The following is a 17,531-nucleotide window of genomic DNA, read 5'->3' on the forward strand; positions in this document are numbered from 1 at the left end:
ATTTTTTTTTAAATTTTTAGTAGAGACTGAGTTTCACCATGTTAGCCATGCTGATGGCCAGACATTAACGTACAAACAAAATTACTTAATATTCGTTTATATAGGTTATTAAGAATAGTGTTGTCTCTTATGAAGGATTATAATCAGTTTGTGTCAGACTATTAGTATTGCTACTTTTCTTTGTTATTATTGATTTTAACAATAATTTATTAGTGTGCTATTACCTTTAAAACTTATTTTTAAATTAAGAATACTTTTGGCTTAAAGTACTGGTATATTTTTATAAGTTTTGGGTCTTTATTTAGTTATTAACTTGTTCCTGCAACCATAAATATTTTATAACCAAAGGTGCTCAATCCCTAAATATATGATCCGACAGATTTAACCGGTGTGTGTGTGTGTGTGTGTGTGTGAGAGAGAGAGAGAGAGAGAGAGAGAGAGAGCGAGAGAGAGAGTGTGTGTCTCACTCTGTCTCCCAGGCTTGAGTACAGTGGTGTGATCATGGCTGGCTGAATGCGGCCTCAAACTCCTGGGCTCAAGCGATCCTCCCACCACAGCCTCCTGGGTAGCTGGGACCACAGGCACGAGCCACCACGCCAGCTAATTTTTATATTTTTTGTAGGCATGGGGATCTCGCTATTTTCCCAGCCTGGTCTTGAACTCCTGATCTCAAGTGATCCTCCCGCCTTGGCCTTCCAGAGTGCTGGGATTACATTCCTGAGCCCTGCACCCTGCCCAGATTTAGCTTTTTCTAAAGCTTTTATTTAAAATAAAGTCACTGTGGTTAAGATGCCTCTGACAGTTTTGCATTTTAAGTGCAAAGACTATGTTGAGTGAATTTTTCCATCAGTTGTAAAACGTGCATCCATGTTTATCTCATTCCTATGGTTTCCAGTTAATTGGCCCTTCTTCCTTTTTATAAACACACGGGCTAGTGGGCTCCATGTCAGTTTGCATTTCCAGAAGGAGGGCGCTGAACACTCTGCGCTCCGACTTCAAGTGGTGCAGCGGGACGGCCACCAGAGGGCGCGCGGCCTCGGCCAGCGCTGTGAGCACGAGGGCCCTGCAGTGCCCCGGCCGCCAGCAGAGGGCGCGCTGGAGCAAGGCGGCGTAACTGCCTGATGGCCAAGCTCGTCTAACAATCAGAAGCCCGGCTTTACAGAGGCTGACAACTCCAGATACGACACGTGAAAGGGTCTTGGGGTTACAGTTCTGGAAATTACATGGGAAAGGGTCTTGGTGCATGGAGTAGGTGTGGGGTGGGGGCTTGAATTCGTGTAAGTTAAAATAATGCCTCCGGAAAGATTCCCCCACGCCAAGCCTGCGATCTATAAGGTGGCGCCCGGTCGGCAGCCTTTACTTCTATTGAAATGCAGTTTGGAAGTCGAGGGGGCGGTGATCTTAGATGCTTGGCTCTCTCACCAGGTCACCTCCTCCCTGCACACGGCCACTCTCCCACCTGGGCTACTTTCCAGTCTCACTCACAAAAGCTCTGAGCAACTGTAGAAAGAGGACAGCTGTGGAGCCTCTTCCTTGTCCAAGTCACTCTGCTGAGAGACCCGATAACTCGTCTCACTGGACCCTGGACCGCCCTGGGAAGAATACTTCTGCCCCTGTATTTCAAAGACTATGAGGTGGTCAGGCACGGTGGCTCACACCTGTAATCCCAGCACTCTGGGAGACTGAGGCAGGTGGATCATGAGGTCAGGAGTTCAAGACCAGCCTGGGCAAGATGGAGAAACCCAGTCTCTACTGAAAACACAAAAATTAGCCGGGCGTGGTGGCGGGCACCGATAATCCCAGCTATTCGGGAGACTGAGGCAGGAAATTGCTTAAACCCGGTGTCAGGTCTCCATAGGTAAACCTGAAACCTGAAAGTCTGAAGTCCTGCTTACCTCCTGATCGTCTCCCAACCCCTGTCCCCCGCGTTCACCATTTTCCGAGTGTCGAGAGGAGCTTCCCCGGACAAGCCCCTCACCCAACCCTGCCATCTCAACTGTTCTTATGATAATGTGAATGCCTCTCACCCATCCTGTCGTCTTAACTGCTCTTCTGCCTCACCGCACCGCCACTGTAACTGAACTTGGGGTCATGTACACTCCTTGCCCCTACCCACCGCTGTAACTGATCTTACTCTGTGACTTTCCACTGCCCGCCCCAAACCTGTAAAACCAACTCCTATCCTACTACCCTTTGCTAACGCTGTTTCAGCCTTAGCCGACCTGCACCCAGGTGAATAAACAGCCACGTTGCCCACACAAAGCCTGTCTGGGGGGTCTCTTCATTCAAAGCGTGAATTTTCAACATTTTGGTACCAAAACCCAGGATGGAGGAACTCCTACAGGAGACCAAACCCCTGTCCCTGCTCTTGTGCTCCTTCCATGAAGAGATTGACCTACCAACCCGACCCCAGTCATCAGACCAGCCCAAACACACACCACTGGCTGTTTTGGTAAGCAGTCACACTTTTTTGCTTTCTCATTCTTTTATCTTTTCCTTTCCACTTCCTCCCCCTTTCAGTTTCATCGTTTTTCCACCACAAACACAAGGAAAATCAGGTAAACCAGGTTCTTCCATGAGGTTTGGGACCCAAAAAACCCTATATAGGTCATGGATCCTTGTACCCAGTTTCCCCAGGAGTTTGACTATCATGGAGACGTTCACCCTAGTCACTCACCCACCAGGCTCAGGGCCGATATTGGTGGCAGGTCAACATTCAAGACGCTTTTTTTGACTGCTCACCAACGACGAGGTTCAACGCAGGCTCACTGAGGGACGCCTGTTGAGCGGCTGGGATGCGTGCCTATTCTTGTCTCTGCTGTCTTTCCAGAACTCTGGGCAATCGTCCATCCTCTATCCCTCCCTCCTCTCCGCTGGCCTGTGTTTAAAGAACCTCAAACCTCTCCAACTGTGCCCTAGCTTAAAACCCAAACGTCTCTGTAAACACTGCGTTCTCTTTACTGGGCCACTGCATGGTCGCAATACAAGTGAAACAATGGCTCCAACTGGCAAAAAATTGGCACCTTTCACCTCTATTTTATGAAATTAAGACAATTTTCATCACAACATGGGCAAATGGTCTGAAATTCCCTAAGTTCAGGCATTTTTTTTTACACACCAATCCCTCCCTCATCTCTAGTCTACTTCTTCTCTTCGCTTCCGTCTGCCCCTCCTTCCTCTGTAGGTTAGTCAAAATCCTCCCTGTCCATCAACCTTCCAACCTTTCTCCTTCCTGCCTGTGAACCAGGCCCTCATCCAGGACCTAACCCCACCCCAGAGCCTTCCTCCTCTTCCTCTGCCCACAACCCGCCCCCTCATGCCCCTCCTGTCACCTCACCTCCCCACCCAGCTTACAATTAGTCCTGCGGCTTTGTCCTGCACCCATGCCTGACAATCCCCCTTCCAGAGGTGGCTGGAACCAAGGGTACAGTTAGGGTGACATTTCTTCCCTTTATCTGACCTTTCCCAAATCGACCACTGGTTAGGATCCTTTTCTTCAGATCCTCCAATACTCTTCACCCAGTCCAATACTCTCACCTGGAGTGACTTAAATGCCATCCTTACTTCCACTCTCACCCCTAAAAAATGCTTTATGTGCATTTTATCACCCAGTCAACCCCAACATTACAAAAAGGTACAAAAATTAAAATCTGGCCCTCAAACACAGCAACAGGAATTAGGCAACCCTACCTTCAAGGTGTTCAATAACAGGGAGAAATCTGCCCGGCTGCACATCTCAGAACTGCAGACGCTGCCTCCTCAGTAAGACAAACCCCAGCCACGCCACCGGCTCAGAGACTTCAGAGCACCCGGACTGTAGCGACTCCAGCCAACCCCCCAGACCTTGCTTCACGTGTCGGAAACCTGGCCACTGGGCCAAGGAATGCCCGCAGCCTGGGACTCCTCCTGAGCCCTGCCCCATCTGTGCGGGGCCCCCACAGAAAGTCGACTGTCCGACTCAGGTCGCTGCTCCCAGAGCTCTTGAAGCTCCAACCCTCGGCTTGGCGGCTAAAGACTGATGCTGCCCGACCATCTCAGAAGCCCCCTGGACCTTCACAGATGCCAAACTTAGGGTAACTCTTAGGTGGAGGGCAAGTCCATCTCCTTCTTAATCAGCACGGAGGCACCCACCCCATGCTGCCTTCTTTTCAAGGATCTGTCCCCTTGGCCGCCGTGCTGTTGTGGAAATTGACGGCCAGGCCTCCAGACCTCTCATAACTCCCCACATGTGGTGCCAATCAGGCCAGCACTCCCTTCCACGTTCTTTCCTAATCATCCCCACCTGTCTGGTTTCCCTGTTAGGCCGGGATATCCTAGGGAAATTGTCTGCCTCCTTGACTGTTCCTGGGCTACAGCTACACTGTTGCAGGAGCGGCCACAAGAAACAGATCTCTTGAACACCGAATATTGGAGGAAGGAGTTTATTCGGCCAGAAGCCAGGTGGCATATTTGCCTAATATCCAAGCTCACCTAACAAAAGAAGTTTCCCTCTTTGTATAGGCTTATACTTTAGATGTTACCTGGAAGAATCTTAGGTTTATAGCTTAACATATGAAAAGGGTCTCAGTCTACCTTCTTCGGAATTCCATATAAAAAGAGTTTCAGTTTACAGTCTAAGGAATTACATATGAAAAGGGCTTCAGTTTACAGTCTTTTGAATGAAAAGGGGAAGTTTACAGTCTTAGGAAAAGGGAAGTTGATCTGAGATGCCTGGGGCTCCCTCTTCAACACCTCATTGCCGCCCTCCTCCCCAAACCCATACCTCCCTCAATAGCTCCCCTTATGTCCCCCAACCTTAAGCCTGGCTGTAAAACACCACCTTCCCATCCTTTGCTACAAGTCACTCACCCCTTCTCATCGCCTTAGAACCTAACCACCCTTACCCTGCCCAGCCCTGTACCCCATCCCACAACAGCTTTTAAAAGTAAAGCCTGTTATCACCTGTCTGTTGAAACATGGCCTTTTAATTCACCCGTCTGCTTCTTCGGCATCTGTACTCAAAGGGGCATCATATATCCCCTTCCGAAGCCCAAATTTCTTCCCATCTTTTATAATCTTTTGCCAGCATACACATGCTCCCCCTGCCAACCGCATCCAGTAAATTTCCCAAACCCCAACCCCCTCCACCAAACAACAGCTTATCTCCTTCCTGGGTGTGGTTGCTACTTCACCTCTGGATACCAGGTTTTGCTATTCTAACTGAGCCATTGTATAAACTCACTAAAGAAAACGTATCCAACCCTATTAATCCCAAATCCTTTCCTCACTCCTCCTTTTGCTCCTTAAAAAACAGCTCTAAAAACTACTCCCTCCCTAGCTCTCCCCAACCTGTCTCAACACTTTTTCATTCTATACTGCTAAAGTCCAGGGCTGTGTGGTCAGGATTCTCACACAGGATCCAGGCCCATGGCCTGCAGCCTTTTTATCCAAACAACTTAAGCTCACAGCCCTGGGCAGGCCCTCATGACAACATGCAACAGCAGCTGCTGCCCTGATACTCTTAGAATCCCTCAAAGTCACAGGCTCTGCCCCACTTACCCTCCTGCTCTCACTGCCTCCAAAGTTTTGTCTTTACACCTCACACACTTACCTTTAGCCTCTCGCCTTCTCCAGCTTTAAGCAGTCACCCCTACTGCTTAAACCGCACCTCAAAATGTCTGTTTCTATTATTTCCTAACTGAGCCCAAATTCACTGCACTCATTTACTTTTACATGCCCTGCTTTTCTTTAAGTTGCCGGTTTACACGTTTCCTCCAGGCAATTACAGCTGACATTTCACTCTTCATCTGGCTCCCGTTCTCTGCTCAAACACAATCTTGTTAATAAAAGTGAGTGTTTGCTTATAGATACCGCACGCTTCCTCACATGCCATGAAAACAAAAGCTCTCGCTGCACACAGTTACCCCACCAAGCCCTGAAACAGCAGCAGCCCTTGCTGGTTCCCTTGGCTTTCAGGTCCAAAGCTCCAGAAAAAATGTTGTTAATATGTAAAGCAGCATGACCTCATATTTAATGACATCAATTAATGAAGAGACAGAGCCCAAAAGCACACAAATCAGGCAAATGGTTATTCTGGACCTGGCTGGTTGGGCTGGATGCTGCCTAACTGGAGTCACGGCTCCTCCCAATCCTTACTCCTTTAAACCCATCTTTCTTCTTCTCCCGTTCGGACCCTGTATCTTCTGTTTAGTCTCCCAATTCATACAAAACCGCATCCAGGTGACCACAAATCAGCCGATGCTGCTCTGGACGACCCACAGTACCGCGGAGTGCCTCTAAGTCCCCCAGCAGCTTAAGCATTCGTAAGGCAGAATGTATTGTCCAGACCTTCCTTATTTGCACACCTGTCCTGTTCCCATTTCCACCCTGTCTCCTCCACTCCAAAAAAATATTTTACGTGCCCCCGCAGTCCCCTGTCAGGCACAAAGTAACCTTAAGAAACTTCATCCTCACCCCCAGAAACCTGTGCTCACCCCCTCTTCTCTAATTCTTTCTCTCTATATAGATAAAGACAGGTATGTCAGGTCTCCATATGCAGGCCTGACGTCCTGCCTGCCTGGGCTGATTGTCTCCCACTTCCCAACCTGTGTTCGCCATTGTCCCTGAGTGCCCAGCGGAGCTTCCCCACGCAAGCCCCTCACCCAACCCTGCCATTCCAACTGTTCTTATGATAATGTGAATGCCTCTTACCCATCCTGTCATCTTAACTGCTCTTCTGCCTCACCCCAGCCACCACTGTAACTGAACTTGGGGTCATGTACACTCCTTGCCCCTACCCCACCAGTAACTGATCTCACTCTGTGACTTTCCACCGCCCGCCCCAAACCTGTAAAACCAACTCCCATCCCACTGCACTTTGCTAACACCCTTTTCACCCATAGCCGACCTGCACCCAGGTGAATAAACAGCCACATTACCCACACAAAGCCTGTCTGGGGGGGGTCTCTTCATTCAAAGCACGAATTTTCAACACCTGGGAGGCAGAAGTTGCAGTGAGCCGAGATTGCTCCACTGCGCTCCAGCCTGGGCAACAGAGCAAGATTCCATCTCAAAAATAAAAATAAAAGACAAAGATTACGAGGCTAGCGGAGGCTGTGACCAAGCACCTGACCCAAGCTTGTTGGCAGTAGCTGATTTGGAACTAGGTTCTCACGTTCACAGGGTGCGATGACGGCCTCCTGATTACAAGATCCAAAGTGTGACTGGCACTTCCATTAACATGTACAGATGTTTGTCTGCAATCTATGTATGAGCATTTTCATGCATCTAATTTTGCCAGGAGTCTCTCATATTATCTTTTATTATAGTCACAAAATTCTGTGCTCTTCAGTATAAATACTTGTCTTTTTATTGTTAAACACTGGGGATCCAAGTGATTTTCCACACAGCCAGCAGCTAAAATATTCCAAATGTGGTTTTCACCATGCGTTGGGATTTACTCGGGGTGGCTGGCAAAACAGGAGGAAAATATTAGGGAAAGTTATAAATTTATAGTCTCAAACCTTTTGGCAGGCCGAAAGGTTTTTTTTTTTTTTTTTTGCGAAGAAGTTTCGCTCTTGTTACCCAGGCTGGAGTGCAATGGCGCGATCTCTGCTCACTGCAACCTCTGCCTCCTGGGTTCAGGCAATTCTCCTGCCTCAGCCTCCTGAGTAGCTGGGACTACAGGCACGCACCACCACGCCCAGCAAATTTTTTGTATTTTTAGTAGAGACGGGGTTTCACGATGTTGACCAGGCTGGTCTTGATCTCTTGACCTCGTGATCCACCTGCCTCAGCCTCCCAAAGTGCTGGGATTACAGGCTTGAGCCACCATGCCTGGCTGGCCAAAAGGTTTTAATGGAATGGGCTAAAGGCAACCAGTTCTTTTACGCTAAAATTTTAGCGTAAAGTTCATAAAAGTCGTAGGGTGAAAGGTAGGGACAATCAAGCTTCCCCAGTGGCCTGTTTACCCACATCCCTTTGTCTCTATTCTAACTGTTGACTCCTGTAACCCCTGTACTGAACAGCCCTCTCAGCAGGAGGTCAAAGGGGAATAACACGTGAAGGGTGTTTTCTCTGGGCCCCAAACCAAAAACTTTTTATCATTCAAAACCACTCTTTCAACCATGTTAATTACCCACAAGTGTGTTAACTTAAAGCCTCTATTATTCAATCTATATCAAATAACAAAACAAAGATGACCCATACTATTGGCCAGGTGCGGGGGCTCACACTTGTAATTCCAGCACTCTGAGAGGCTGGCAGGAGGACTGCTTGAGACCGGGAATTCTAGACCAGTCTGGGCAACATGGCAGAACCCCTGTCTCTACAAAAAATACAAAAATGAGCCTGATGTGGTGACACACATCTGTACTTCCAGCTACTCGGGAGCTTGAGGAGGGAGGATTGCTTGAGCCTGGGAGGTCAAGGCTGCAATGAGCAGTGATTGCACCACCGCACTCCAGCCTGGGCAGCAGAGTGAGACCCTGTCTCAAAAAAGAAAAACATCCAAACCCCGCCAAAAGCATAGAACTGCCTTTCCTGTTAGATACCTCCACTGCTGTACATATTGCTCAGTTGTGACGACACGTCTCTCATGTTCCATTTTGGATTCCCTGAGGTGCGGCCTTGGCATGACCCCGGACTCAGGAAGACCCTGAAGGAGGGAAGCGCACCAGCTGCTGTGGCTTCATTGCCTGTCCACACGGGGTTTCCAGCCAGATGGAAGAGCACCTGCAGCGATGCCCTCCCGTCCACACCTGTCATCCTTCCTGCCCTGACTCCAGGTGAGGGCAGAGGGCCTCGGAATTACAGATAAGTCAATTTTTTTTTTTTTTTTTGAGATGGCGTTTCCCTCCTGTCACCCAGGAGGGAGTACAATGGCGTAACCTTGGCTCACCACAACCTCCGCCTCTCAGGTTCAAGTGATTCTACTGCCTCAGCCTCTCGAGTAGCTGGGATCACAGAAATGTACCACCACGCCAGGCTAAATTGGTATTTTTCTTTCTTTTTTTTTTTTTTTTAAGTAGAGACGGGGTTTCTCCATGTAGGTCAGGCTGGTCTCAAACTCCTGCTCTGCCCACCTGGGCCTCCCAAAGTGCTGGGATTACAGGTGTGAGTCACTGCACCCGGCCTCAGGTAAGTCTTCTTTACTCAGTCATTTATTCATTCACTCGTCTAATTCATTCCTAAATTCCATTGCTGTAACTTAGAAATCCCAAATAACCTAAACTTCCACATGCCATGCAATGCCCTTACCACACACCTTGCCTGGTTGGCTAATTCTTCTCAGGGATTTCCCATCCCTGTAATGCTGTTAAAATGTCTGAACTAGTCCGCCGGCTTATAAAACAGCAAGTCAGAGTTAAAACAAAACTGGGCTTAGATCCAACAAATCACAACTGTCACAAAAGAGGCTCAGCAGGGTGCAATGGCTCACGCCTGTAATCCCAGCATTTTGGGAGGCTGAGGCGGGTGGATCACTTGAGGTCAGGAGTTTGAAACCGGTCTGGCCAACATGGTGAAACCCCGTCTCTACTAAAAATACAAAAACCTTAGCTGGGCATGGTGGCAGGTGCCTGTAATCTCAGATATTCGGGAAGCTGAGGCAGGAGAATTGCTTGAACCTGGAGGGCAGAGGTTGCAGTGAGCCGAGGTTGTGCCACTGCACTCCAGCCTGGGCAAGAAGAGTGAAACCCTATCTCAAAACAAACAAAGAACAACAACAAAACAGGCTAACAAAATGCTGAAGCAGGGTATGACTTGAGAAGTCATTTCTGAGACAGGGGATGAGACCTGGGAGCTGTCCAGCTTCTGAAAATATGTGACAGGAGACAGAAGAGCTAAGATTCTCTACACAGCAGGACAATGTGCCTCTCGCTGTTGAGGAGACTTGGGGTGGACAATCAGGCTTGGAGCTAAGAAGCCTCTGGGAAAAGGCTCCAACCGCACTGCTGAGCCAGCCCGGGGACTCACACCTCCGCAAATCCCCACCCCCAATGCTGTCCAGAAGGTCGCAGGCCACACCACTGCTGGGTGAGGTTGAGGAAACGCTGCCTTCTCTCATCAGGTTCTATCAGCTAACGTAAAAAATGTAAATAATGTTATCGAAATTAGGATTTTATGTTGTTTCAATTCAAACAGAAATTCAGATGAGAAATTAATAGCCATGCATGGTGGCTCACACCTGTAATCCCAGCGCTTTGTGAGGCTGAGGCAGGTGGATCACCTGACGTCAGGAGTTTGAGACCAGCCTGGCCAACATGGTAAAATAGCATCTCTACTAAAAATACAAAAATTAGCTGGTCATGGTGGAGGGTGCCTGTTATCTCAGTTACTTGGGAGGCTGAGGCAGGAGAATTGCTTCAATCCAGGAGGTGGATGTTACAGTGAGCCAAGATCACACCACTGCACTCTAGGCTGGGCAACAGGGCAAGACTCCTCCAAAAGAAAAAAAAAAAAAAAGAAGAAGAAATATTGTCTCACTAAAAGTAAAGGTAGTGACATTTGGAACTTAGGAAAATTTTCTCAGGCAGAATTTTACTTTTTTGACTTAAAACATTTCCAGATGCAGTCCAGAGCATGGCATAATGATACCCACATACACAAAACAGATTTAACAGTTACTCATATGTTGCCATGTCTGCTTCATGTTTTTATATTATGAAATATTGTAATTTGCAGATCTCACAAAATTTCACTCCTAAATACTTCAGTATGCACTTATAAAAAAAAGTAAGCATGAAAGTGGGGTGTGGTGGTGAGCACCTGTAGTCCCAGCTACTGAGGAGGCTGAGGAAGGAGCATCACTTGAGCCTGGGAGGTCATGGCTGCAGTGAGCAGTAATTGCACCACTGCACTCCAACCTGGGTGACAGAATGAGACCCTGTGTCTAAAAAACAAAGTATGTATGGTTTCCTACAAAACCAGAATAACATATGGTAGCTGACACATTAAAAAAAAACCCCTGCATATCATCAAATACTCAGGAGTTTTCTTTTCTTTTCTTTTCTTTTCTTTTTTGAGACCTAGTCTCACTCTGTCGCCAGGCCAGAGAGCAGTAGTGCAGTCTCAGCTCACTGCAACCTCTGCCTCCTGGGTTTGAGCAATTCTCCTGCCTCAGCCTCCCGAATAGCTGGGATTACAGGGGTCCACCACCATGCCCGGTTAAGTTTTGCATTTTTTGGTACAGACCGGGGTTTCATCATGTTGCCAGGATGGTCTCGATCTCCTGACGTTGTGATCCACCCGCCTCAGCCTCCCAAAGTGCTAGGATTACAGGTGTGAGCCACTGTGCCCGGCCAGGAGGAGGTCTTCAGAAACCAATTAACCTCAGAAGGTGGGAGAAATGCCAGGCCACGAGGACACAGCCATGGGAATTGATATTTACATGGCTAAGAATCTGAGTTTCCTGTGAGAAACAACAGAAAAAAAAAATCCTCCTTGTACAACAAGAGAAAATACTATTTTTTTCCATGAAACCATAAGGGTGTGGGCAGTGTAAACCCAAAATTATGCATGAGAGCTTCCCCAGAGCTCCGTGTGGGTGGAGAAATGTGTCCTAACTGCCGCCCTGTCTGCCATCTTGGTACTGGGAACCTGTGAGAATTTCCGAGCCTGACACCCTGCGTCCCGCCTTTTTCCAACAGATGCAGAGCAGTGCATGTGTAGCCCAGCTGGGCAGCATCCAAATGGCGAGACAGGCCACCGGCTCCCAGAGCTGGGCCCTCCTGGCTCCTGAGGACCTTCGGGGGATGGCTCTGGTCAGTACAGCCCTTTCTTTCTCCGCTATCATAGCCGTGGGGTGCACATGCTCTTTCTGAAGCACTGAGACCCCCCCCAGCCGAGGCCAGCCGCCGGACTCAGCCATGTCCTCTCCCTCACTCCAAACTTCCTCCACTCCTCAGTCTTCACAGCTCATCCCAACACGGCCACCTGCTCCCAGCAGACTACACCGGTGTCCTGTGCACTGCAGCTGCTCCCACAGACTCGCACTCAACCCTCACTGTGGTCCTGGCTTTCAAGGCCATTGTGCCTGGGAGGAGACGGAGGTGTCGGCGGCTGTCAGGGCACGTGGGTCATTTCCATTTGCTCCTGATGCAGTGACTGTCCCTGTGGGATCTGGCTGGGAACCTCTCTCCCACCCATTCTGAGCCCAGACACAGCCTCCTTAGTCCTCGGGTGTCACTGCCTGCTGTGGCACCCTAGGATACCTGGGAGGCTTCAGTGTGACTTTCCCGGCCAGGATCCCGTCTGACACCTGCATGGAGGCAAGTCCCTGACGTCCAGCTGGAGTTCTGCAGGGTCTGCGTCACCTTCCTTCCCATCCACCAAGAGCAGGTCTCCACAGAGGCACCCTGGGTGGGGCTCCCAGGCTGCACTTTTGCCCCCAGGGCTACAGCACCCTTCCTGAAGGCTAAGGCCTGATAGGAACACCCTGCAGGGTGAGGGAATAAGAGAGGTTTCAGGTGCAAACAAAACATCAGCAGACACTTGAGTTACCACCTGTACAAAAACCAAATGTACCCTTTACCCTCCTGTTGAAAAAGTAAGCTCTGTGTGTTCTACCATCACTTCAGGGAAACCAGCCCCTGAATTACCCATTTCAGAAGTGTGGCCCCCAGGTGCACAGGGTGGACATGAGCAGAGGGGAAGGGTGTGCTGACCCATATGACCCTTGACCCCAGCGCCCTGCAGGGAGAAACGCAAGGGGCGGGCTTGGCTGCTGCCCTCCACCGTCACAGCCGGTGAGTTCGCCTGATGCCTGAGCTCCACGGAGCCCTCTGACAGGAGGAACACCGTCCCAGAACGGCCATAAGGAACAGAGGCACTGAGACCACTCATCAAACCAATGCCCCATTTTACTAAAAACCACATGTACATTACATTTTACAAAACAGTCCCTTCCTTAACCCCATAAAAGAATGGGGATATTTGGGGAGCTACAGAAACAGGTCCCCCTCCAAATGCTCAGGGCTACCTAGGCCTCCCCAGACCCCTGGTCCAGTGCAGGGCAGGGGGCAGCAGAGCCTACTCAGGGTTCCTGGAGCCTGTCCGGAGCCCTCACTGCCTACCCAGGGCCAGAGGGACCACCTGGGGGGCCGGCCTCAGTTCGACTCACAGCACTCCCTGCCGGGCGGGGTACAGTGTCAGGAGGAGGAGTGCAGGTACCTATAGTGGTTGTGGTCAGCCTCGCCCAGGGTCACTGTCAGTGACAGGCTGGGCTTCCGTTCCAGCTCCTCCTCCTTCGGGCAGTGCTGTGGGGGTCGGGCTTTGAAGAAGTCTGAGATGGAGCGGACCGGGCAGAGTGGAGGAAGGTGAGACTGGGCAGGGGCTGGGCAGGCACCAGGGTCATGGGCATGAGCAGGAGGGGGAGGAACAGGGTCTCAGGTGGGCAATGAGAGGAAGAGTGCCTGTGGGGGAAGAGAGCCCTCTTAGTGGAGGACCAGTGGAGAACACTGGGGCACCGATGAGCCCAGGGAAGGGCTGCGGTGTGCAGGGAGGAGACCCAGGGAAGGAACTGGGGGAAGAAGGTGTCCAGGGAAGGACTGGCTTTGGGGAGAGGGGTCCCGGGGAGGAATGGGGGAAGGAGGGGTTCCATGAATGGACTGGGGTTGGGACAAGGGGTCCCAGGGTAGGATGTGGGGGAGGAAGGGAGGGATCTAAGGGAGGACTGGGGTTGGGGGAAGTAGTATCAGCAGAGGAATGGGGGAAGGAGGGGTCCCAGGGATGGACTGGGGTTGGGGAAAAGGGTCCCAAGGGAAGGAATGGGGGAAGGGAGGGGCCCTCAGAAAAGCCTGGAGTTGGGGGAAGAGGTCCCAGGGGAGGATGGGGGGAAAAGGAGGGGTCCAGATAAGGACTGGAGTTTTTGGTAGGGGTCCCAGGGGAGAAACTGGGGGAAGAAGGGGTCCCAGGGAAGGACCAGGATTGGAGGAAGGGGTCCCAGGGGAGGACTCCGTGGGGCAAGAGTGTGCAGGGCAGGACCAGGGTTGGGCAGGGAGTGGTCTCTGGACAGCACAGGGGGGGAGTCAAGGTCAGAAGCTCGCAGTGAGGCCAGCCACCAGTATTCCCTGCAGGAGGCCAGCAAGGACGTCACTCCAGGGGTGTTTGTGATCAGACACGCGGGTGTAGCCCACATAGAGGGTGAAGGCCACCAGGAAGAACTGGACCGTGAGGCGCAGCAGCCGTGCCCACTTCTTCCAGCAGAGCCGTGCCTGCACGTAGAGCTGGGACGGGAGAGGGTGCCTCAGCCTGTGCCCTGCCAGGCCCTCCCACACCCACTGCACAGATGGCAGCTCCGAGGCCGGAGGCACAAAACTGGCCAGCCCAGGGCCTCCTGTCTTTACAAACAAGTCAGTGAGTGTGCCCATCACCACCACGACCCACCCATTCTACAGCTGGGAAAACTGAGGTCCAGGGAAGGGAGTGACTTGACAGGCGAGCCCTAGAAAAATGGACTCACCACCAGGAACACCACACAGTACATCCCAAAGGAGGTGTGTCCCGAGTAGAAAGACAACCTGGGGAAGGAGAGGCAGCAGGTCGGAGGGCTGGCGGCTCAGTCGGCGTCTTCCAACCTCCCTTCACCACCGCCCCTCCTGCAGAAGGGAGGGTTCAACACGAGAGCTGCCGACGTTACAGGCCAGCAAATCCCAGGAGCAGAGGCTGTTCCCTCTGTCCTTTCCAGTTATCTGATGATGAATCAGAGTCTCCAATTGGGGCTGTGGCATGAGACGCCTCCCCCGTGAAGACTCTGAGGCCTGAACCCAACACCCAGGGTGGACGGTAGTGTCCAGCAAGCAGGCAAAACCGGTTTCGTTTTCAGTGCGTTTCTTCTCACGATTTTCTCCCATCTGTGGATCTGAGGGAGATTTCTTTTTATATAAATTTGAGATCCCGTGAAGGACGTGAATGAAACACAGAAAACAGGAAGCAACAAAAAACTGGCAAAAAAGTCACAATCAACTTTTTTGGACAGAATCAAAAGCTTGCAGGAACCAGAGGAATACTTGATTAACATAATCCAGTTGAGGCCGGGCGCGGTGGCTCACGCCTGTAATCCCTGCACTTTGGGGAACCAAGACAGCGGGATCACGAGGCCAGGAGATTGAGACCAGCCTGATCAACATGGTGAAACCCCGTCTCGACTAAAAATACAAAAATTAGCCAGGCATGGTGCCAACATGCCTATAATCCCAGCTACTCGGGAGGCTGAACCAGGAGAATCACTTGAAAACCTGTGAGGTGGAGGTTGGGGTGAGCCAAGATGATGCCACTACCTGGGCGACAGAGCGAGACTCCAGCTCAAATAAAAACCAGAGGTATTTCAGTTGGATCTCAGAACAAACAGCTTTGGCATTTTAACTCATCCTGGTCCCTCTCCCACTGCTTAGACTGTGGTGGCCTGAGGGTAACAGACCACACGCCCAGCACAGGTTCCAAGAAGGGGCCTTATTTGCAACTGTGGACAGGGGTATGGCTCAAGGGCTGATCTTGATCTCACCTGACTGGACATTCTCCCAGTGCTGAGGTGCTACCTGGTGGACATTTGCAGGAAATGTTTACAACAAATTTGTTAATGTCTGCTGCCTGGGGCCACGAGAGCAGATGAGGCAAAAAACAGAGGAGCCAAAGGGCCTAGGAGGAAAGGCCAGGGAATAAAACGCTCTGGGGAATGAAGGCTTGTAACCTACAAGACCCGAGCAGTGCGGGAGCATGGAAGAGGCCTGCGAGAGGCCTGCGAGGGCCCTGCGCTCACATCCAGCTGGCCTTCCAGCTCTGCACAAGCAGGAAGTGAAAATGAAGGCAGAGAAAACCTGTTTCACCGTGGAAGGGCTGACCCCACAGGCATGCAGACCCCTTCTACTGACTTAGGAGGGTGTTGTGGGTTTTTGTTGTTGTTGTTGTTGTTCCAGATGTTTAAAGACATCTCTGTCCTATCACTCGCTGACCACCAGGCTAAAAGAACAGGAGGAAATGGCCATCCATGACAAAAGATAGAGACTTCACAATCCGAAAAGTCATTAAACAAATAACCACTGCAACAAACAGCAACAACACACCCCGGGGAGTAGGGAGACTCCTATTTCCAGAGTAGCCTTATAATACTCTAAACACACAGTTTAAAACAAAATAAAACAGGTCAGGTGCAGTGGCTCACGCCTGTGATCCCAGTGCTTTAGGAGGCTGAGGCAGGCGGCTCGTCTGAGGTCAGGAGTTTGAGACCAGCCTGGCCAACATGGTGAAACCCTGTCTCTACTAAAAGTACAAAACTTGTCCAGGTGTGGTGGTGCACGCCTGTGATCCCAGCACTCAGAAGACTAAAGCAGGGGAAGTGTTTAAATCCAGGAGATGGAGGTGGCGGACAGCAAAGATCGCACTGCTGCATGCCATCCTGGGTGACAGAGTGAGACTCTGTCTCAAAAAAAACAGAGAAAATAGGTCAGTTAAGAATATTCAGCCGGGCCAGTCACAGTGGCTTACATCTGTAATCCCAGCACTTTGGGAGGCCAAGGTGGGTGGGTCATCTGAGATCAGGAGTTCGAGACCAGCCTAGCAAACATGACGAAACCTCATCCTCTACTGAAAATAATACAAATTAGCTGGATGTGGTGGTACATGCCCATAGTTCCAGCTACTTGGAAGGCCGAGGCAGGAGAATCACTTGAACCCAGGAGGCAGAGGTTGCACTGAGCCAAGATCATGCCACTGTATACTGCACTCCAGCCTGAGTGACGGAGTGAGATTCCATCTCAAAAAATAAAATAAATAAAAATAATACAAATGAAAATACAAAAATTAGCCAGGTGTGGTGGTACACACCTGTAATTCCAGCTACTGGGGAGGCTGAGACAGGAGAATTGCTTGAACTCAGGAAGTGGAGGTTGCAGTGAGCAGAGATCGAACCACTGCACTCCAGCCTGGGCAACACAGCCAGACTCTGTCTCAAAAAAAAAGAGAGAAAAAGATGATTTAGCCTGAATGGGCTCAGCGGCTCACGCCTGTAATCCCAACACTTTGGGAGGCCAAGGCAGAAGGACTGCTTAAGCCCAGGCATTCTAGACCAGCCTAGGCAACATGGTGAGACCCTATTTCTATAAAAAAAAAAAAAAAAAAAAAAAAAAAAAAAAAAAAAAAAAAAAAGGCAAAACCAGCCAGATGTGATAATGTATACCTGTAGTCCCAGCTACTTCGAAGGCAGAGATGGTTTGAGCCCAGGAGTTCAAGCCCTGGGCAAGACAGCAAGACCCTCATCGCTAAAAGAAAAAAAAAATTAAAGACAAAAAATAAAAAAAAAAAAAAAAAGGCAGTGACAAGGAACTGAAAAAGGAAGGCATAACCTAAGCAACCCTAAACAAAATGACAGAGGGCCTTCCTTATCAGTAATTACACTGACTATAAATAGATTAAACACTCCAACTGAAAGTCAGAGATTCGTTAAATGCCTTAATTCAATAAAAAGATTAACATATGCGGGGGGGGGGGGGAACACAAAAAATAAAAAGTCAGAGATCTGGCTGGGCATGGTGGCACACACCTGTAATCCCAGCAGT

The 17,531-nt window shown here is 50.1% G+C and overlaps 1 pseudogene; it reads right to left on the minus strand.

The window, feature by feature from the left end:
* Positions 1 to 12,836: 12,836 nt before the first annotated feature.
* Positions 12,837 to 17,531, minus strand: part of LOC141585303 (phospholipid phosphatase 2-like) — a 152,267-nt pseudogene continuing 147,572 nt past the window's right edge.

Source organism: Saimiri boliviensis, chromosome 8 (assembly GCF_048565385.1).
Source record: "Saimiri boliviensis isolate mSaiBol1 chromosome 8, mSaiBol1.pri, whole genome shotgun sequence".
Lineage (NCBI taxonomy): Eukaryota > Metazoa > Chordata > Mammalia > Primates > Cebidae > Saimiri > Saimiri boliviensis.